The sequence below is a fragment of the Chiloscyllium plagiosum genome, unplaced genomic scaffold, assembly GCF_004010195.1.
Source record: "Chiloscyllium plagiosum isolate BGI_BamShark_2017 unplaced genomic scaffold, ASM401019v2 scaf_12071, whole genome shotgun sequence".
Taxonomy (NCBI): Eukaryota; Metazoa; Chordata; class Chondrichthyes; order Orectolobiformes; family Hemiscylliidae; genus Chiloscyllium; species Chiloscyllium plagiosum.
The window spans coordinates 5,693-12,041 of record NW_025213877.1 but is presented as its reverse complement, the minus strand read 5'-3'; the positions used below and the strand labels follow the sequence as shown (position 1 = coordinate 12,041).

General features: G+C 47.2%; 2 non-coding genes across 2 annotated transcripts; both read right to left on the bottom strand.

Moving 5' to 3' along the window:
* Positions 1-797: 797 nt before the first annotated feature.
* trnav-cac lies at positions 798-870 on the bottom strand. The gene has a single exon. It is a non-coding gene; the product is annotated as a tRNA-Val (tRNA).
* A 2,391-nt stretch (positions 871-3,261) lies between these two features.
* Positions 3,262-3,334, bottom strand: trnav-cac. The gene has a single exon. It is a non-coding gene; the product is annotated as a tRNA-Val (tRNA).
* Positions 3,335-6,349: the final 3,015 nt, after the last annotated feature.

The window sequence follows — 6,349 nt, the reverse complement described above, 5'->3', positions numbered from 1 at the left end:
TTTGTTCTCGATGTGAAGAGCTCTCACGCCTGAGTCACCTTCACGTCTCTTGTGGCTGACTGAATCACAAAGAAGGAGTTTCACCAGAGCTGCAACTGCCTCACTTCTCCACTCGTTCTCCCCGTTTACATTTTCCTGCTCGTCAGTGATTGAAAGAAAACCAAATGGATGCGATGTCATTCTGTAGCCTCTCTGTCGATTTCTCCGTTTCAGTTCCAACATGGCTGAGATCTCGGGACGCACCTTAATACTAGCGACGCTATGAAAGCACAAGTCCAAAGGTTCCTCTGAGAGTGTAATTTCTTTCATTACTGTTGCTGATTGAATGAGCCACTAACGTGCGAACTGCTCCTAAAAATGATTCAGGACCTCTGGTGCCAATTCTCGCACGTTGAATAACGACACACCACTTCCAAATGAGGCCTTTCAGAGGCGACTTTGGGGTACATTTGACAGACAGATAAGTTCAGGAATTCGTGGTGCGCTGTGACACCAGGGCATCAGCTTCTTCCCTGTCTGTGAACCGAGCCGCAAGCGCAAGGAATGCAAATGCGGTACTGCTTTTCGTGGAAGGATCAGAACGCGGTAACGACACTCTCAAAGAGAATGGCATATGATCCCAACCAGGTTGGAGAAAAACTTTACAATGCTTTGCACAGTAATTAAATGGACTTGCATTACATTTCACTTCGAGAGCAGATTTGTTCCAGCAAATTCGAGGGCAGGTTTGCAGATGGGAAAGCAAGCAAAAAGCTTGGTTCTTGTCCATGTAAAAGGCTGCAGTAGAAGAGCAAAGTAGTTTCTGTCCAGTTTCGAACTGGGGACCTTTCGCGTGTGAGGCGAACGTGATGACCACTACACTACAAAAACAAGCCGGACTCCATCCTGCTGCGGCTCAGTGGCATCCAGCACTGAAAGTTGAAGGTATTCTACGTTTCACCTTTTTGTTTCCAAGAGCTCGTTGTTGTCCAGCGTAATTGACATCTTGAAAACGTAAAAAAAAGACACGTGAAATTGATGACAAGGATGTCGGTAATGTTTGGACCGTAGGGCGAGGTGGAATAGGCTGGGACGACTTTCACTGCAGCGTAACGGCTGCGACATTGGGTTGTAAACTGAGTATTTACGTGTTTTAACCAAGTTGGGGTGAGTGGAAAACTCGAGAGCACAGGTGTAAGGAGAGTGGGCTGAGGCACATTTCCCACACAGAAGGTTGTGCGTGTATGGAATGGGCTACCAGAGGAAGTGGAGGAGGCTCAGAAAATTGCAAAGGTAATTGGATGATTTTCTGGATAGGATGGGTTTAGAGGGATTGGGGCCAAATGCTGGGGAACGGGACTTGTTTAATTTTGGCTATGTGGTGAGCATAGACGAGATACACCAAAGTATCTGTTTCCACGCTGTGTACCCCAATGACGTCGTGTTGCTTACACCGGCTTTAAAGGATTACTTTTTAGCGGAGCTTGCCGTCGCAGTCTGTGGCACAATCATTTAGTCTGTTCCACTGCTCACGGGAAAGGTAGTATTGTGAAACACTACAGAAACGAACGAATTCCTTACTTTTGCTCCGACTGACCATACTCCATGCAATTTTCCCAGATTTTTGCTGCTGGAAGTTACCTCAGAAACCCTGTTAACTCGTAATGTATTGAGCGAATCGCAAAACAGAAAGCATTTAACACGGAACACAAACAAAACTGGCATACCTAACGCATTTTCAGACACAGCGAAGCATGAATGCTAAATGTGAGACAGTCCGAGGGAATGAGTCAGAAAGTAATCTCACAACAAACAACAGGGCAATTCCAAACTAGTCTTTCAAACATAGTGCAGCCTTAGTGCACCACCACTTGCCAGACAATGCTGAAAAGAGAGAAAGAAAGAACATAATATGAATGGGCCATAAAAAAGTGAATTTCACCAATCACAGTCTCGATAAGATTACCTTTCCCTTCCGATGTCTCCAGGATGGAAATGAAGGAAATGGGAGAAATTCAAGAACATATCACATCGAAATTCATTGGAACGATTTTCCCATTGGTCAGAAAACCAAATAACGACGAGTCGAGTCACCGCAGGACTTTGTTTCACAACAGCGATGAAATAATAGTAAACGCTCAACTTGACCGGAACAGCAGAGCGGTTTGGGATCTTCCGCGCGGGAGGCAAACACAATCATGAGAGCAGAGACACTTTGAGATATTTGGCACTATCCCACACCACAGTTAATTCCCCGGGAAGCAAATCCATTTTTCTTTTGTTTTCAACATCAATATCGTGGCGACCGAAACAGCATTTTAACAAGCTGCAGCGTTGGAGGTGGTCAGCAGAAAAGACAATGGTGGGATTCGAACGCACGCCCCTTGCGAGACTAGAACCGGGATCGAGCACCTGCTCGGCCACACTACCAGGCTTCTCTGCACCCGCACCTGCTCGGCCACACTACCAGGCTTCTCTGCACCCGCACCAATCAACCAAACCGCTCCGTGGCTCAACATTTCAACTCCCCCTCCCACTCTGCCGAGGACATGGAGGTCCTGGGCCTCCTTCACCGCCGCTCCCTCACCACCAGATGCATGGAAGAAGAACGCCTCATCTTCCGCCTCGGAACACTTCAACCCCAGGTCTGAGGATCTTTGGTGAATTTCTGCAGTGTGTCTTGCCTCCCTGACCTACCACCTTCATCTCCTCCCCCAATCACCTATTGTACTCTATGATACCCTATCCCCACTCCCACCCTCCTCTAGCTTATCTCTCCACGCTTCAGGCTCTCTGCCTTTATTCCAGATGAAGGGCTTTTGCCCGAAACGTCGATTTCGAAGCTCCTCGGATGCTGCCTGCATTGCTGTGCTCTTCCAGCACCACTGATTCAGCTTCCAAATGAGGCCTTTCAGAGACGACTTTGGGATACATTTGACAGACAGACAAATTCAGGAATTCGTGGTGCGCTGTGACACCTGCGCATCAGCTTCTTCCCTGTCTTTGAACCGAGCCGCAAGCGCAAGGAATGCAAATGCGGTACTGCTTTTCGTGGAAGGATCAGAACGCGGTAACGACACTCTCAAAGAGAATGGCATATGATCCGAACCAGGTTGGAGAAAAACTTTACAATGCTTTGCACAGTAATTAATTGGACTTGCATTACATTTCACTTCGAGAGCAGATTTGTTCCAGCAAATTCGAGGGCAGGTTTGCAGATGGGAAAGCAAGCAAAAAGCTTGGTTCTTGTCCATGTAAAAGGCTGCAGTAGAAGAACAAAGCAGTTTCTGTCCAGTTTCGAACTGGGGACCTTTCGCGTGTGAGGCGAACGTGATGACCACTACACTACAAAAACAAGCCGGACTCCACCCTGCTGCGGCTCAATGGCATCCAGCACTGAAAGTTGAAGGCATTCTACGTTTCACCTTTTTGTTTTCAAGAGCTCGTTGTTGTCCAGCGTAATTGACATCTTGAAAACGTAAAAAAAAGACATGTGAAATTGATGACAAGGATGTCGTCAATGTTTGGACTGTAGGGCGAGGTGGAATAGGCTGGGACGACTTTCACTGCAGCGTAACGGCTGCGACATGATCTTATGGATGGGTTGTAAACTGAGTATTTACGTGTTTTAACCAAGTTGGGGTGAGTGGAAAACTCGAGAGCATAGGTGTAAGGAGAGTGGGCTGAGGCACATTTCCCACACAGAAGGTTGTGCGTGTATGGAATGAGCTACCAGAGGAAGTGGAGGAGGCTCAGAAAATTGCAAATGTAATTGGATGATTTTCTGGATAGGATGGGTTTAGAGGGATTGGGGCCAAATGCTGGGGAACGGGACTTGTTTAATTTTGGCTATGTGGTGAGCATGGACGAGATACACCGAAGTATCTGTTTCCACGCGGTGTACGCCAATAACGTCGTTTTGCTTACACCGGCTTTAAAGGATTACTTTTTAGCGGAGCTTGCCGTCGCAGTCTGTGGCACAATCATTTAGTCTGTTCCACTGCTCGCAGGAAAGGTAGTATTGTGAAACACTGCAGAAACGAACGACTTCCTTACTTTTGCTCCGACTGACCATACTCCGTGCAATTTTCCCAGATCATCAGTTGAGGATTTTTGCTGCTGGAAGTTACCTCAGAAACCCTGTTAACTCGGAATGTATTGAGCGAATCGCAAAACAGAAAGCATTTAACACGGAGCACTAACAAAATGGCATACCTAACGCATTTTCAGATACAGCGAAGCATGAATGCTAAATGTGACACAGTCCGAGGGAATGAGTCAGAAAGTAATCTCACAACAAACAACAGGGCAATTCCAAACTACTCTTTCAAACATAGTGCAGCCTTAGTGCACCACCACTTGCCAGAGAATGCTGAAAAGAGAGAAAGAAAAAACATAATAAGAATGGGCCATAAAAAGTGAATTTCACCAATCACAGTCTCGATAAGATTACCTTTCCCTTCCGATGTCTCCAGGATGGAAATGAAGGAAATGGGAGAAATTCAAGAACATATCACATCGAAATTCAATGGAACGATTTTCCCATTGGTCAGAAAACCAAATAACGACGAGTCGAGTCACCGCAGGACTTTGTTTCACAACAGCGATGAAATAACAGTAAACGCTCAACTTGCCTGGAACAGCAGAGCAGTTTGGGATCTTCCGCGCGGGAGGCAAACACAATCATGAGAGCAGAGACACTTTGAGATATTTGGCACTATCCCACACCACAGTTAATTCCCCGGGAAGCAAATCCATTTTTCTTTTGTTTTCAACATCATATAGTGGTGACCGAAACAGCATTTTAACAAGCTGCAGCGTTGGAGGTGGTCAGCAGAAAAGACAATGGTGGGATTCGAACGCACGCCCCTATTCGAGACTGGAACTGGGATCGACCACCTTAGACTGCTCGGCCACACTACCAGGCTACTCCGCACCCGCACCAATCAACCAAACCGCTCCGTGGCTCAACATTTCAACTCCCCCTCCCACTCTGCCGAGGACATGGAGGTCCTGGGCCTCCTTCACTGCCGCTCCCTCACCACCAGATGCATGGAAGAAGAACGCCTCATCTTCCGCCTCGGAACACTTCAACCCCAGGGCATCAATGTGGATTTCAATAACTTCCTAATTTCCCCTTCCCCCACCTCATCCTAGTTTCTAACCTCCAGCAAAACTGTCCCCTTGACTTGTCCGACCTGCCCAGCCCTGCCCAGCTCCTTTTCCACCTATCCACTCCACCCTCTCCTCCCTGACCTATCACCTTCATCTCCTCCCCCACTGACCTATTGTACTCTATGCTACTCTATCCCCACCCCCACCCTCTTCCAGCTTATCTCTCCACGCTTCAGGCTCTCTGTCTTTATTCCTGATGAAGGGCTTTTGCCCGAAACGTCGATTTCGAAGCTCCTCGGATGCTGCCTGAATTGCTGTGCTCTTCCAGCACCACTGATCCAGCTTCCAAATGAGGCCTTTCAGAGACGACTTTGGGATACATTTGACAGACAGACAAGTTCAGGAATTCGTGGTGCGCTGTGACACCAGCGCATCAGCTTCTTCCCTGTCTTTGAACCAAGCCGCATGCGCAAGGAATGCAAATGTGGTACTGCTTTTCGTGGAAGGATCAGAACGCGGTAACGACACTCTCAAACAGAATGGCATATGATCCAAACCAGGTTGGAGAAAAACTTTACAATGCTTTGCACAGTAATTAAATGGACTTGCATTACATTTCACTACTAGAGCAGATTTGTTCCAGCAAATTCGAGGGCAGGTTTGCAGATGGGAAAGCAAGCAAAAAGCTTGGTTCTTGTCCATGTAAAAAGCTGCAGTAGAAGAACAAAGCAGTTTCTGTCCAGTTTCGAACTGGGGATCTTTCGCGTGTGAGGCGAACGCGATGACCACGACACTACAAAAACACGCCGGACTCCACCCTGCTGCGGCTCAGTGGCATCCAGCACTGAAAGTTGAAGGCATTCTACGTTTCACCTTTTTGTTTCCAAGAGCTCGTTGTTGTCCAGCGTAATTGACATCTTGAAAACGTAAAAAAAAAAGACACGTGAAATTGATGACAAGGATGTCGTCAATGTTTGGACCGTAGGGCGAGGTGGAATAGGCTGGGACGACTTTCACTGCAGCGTAACGGCTGCGACATGATCTTATGGATGGGTTGTAAACTGAGTATTTACGTGTTTTACCCAAGTTGGGGTAAGTGGAAAACTCGAGAGCATAGGTTTAAGTTGAGTGGGCTGAAATTGACCAAGGACCTTAGGCACATTTCCCACACAGATGGTTGTGCGTGTATGGAATGAGCTACCAGAGGAAGTGGAGGAGGCTCAGAAAATTGCAAAGGTAATCGGATGAGTTTCTG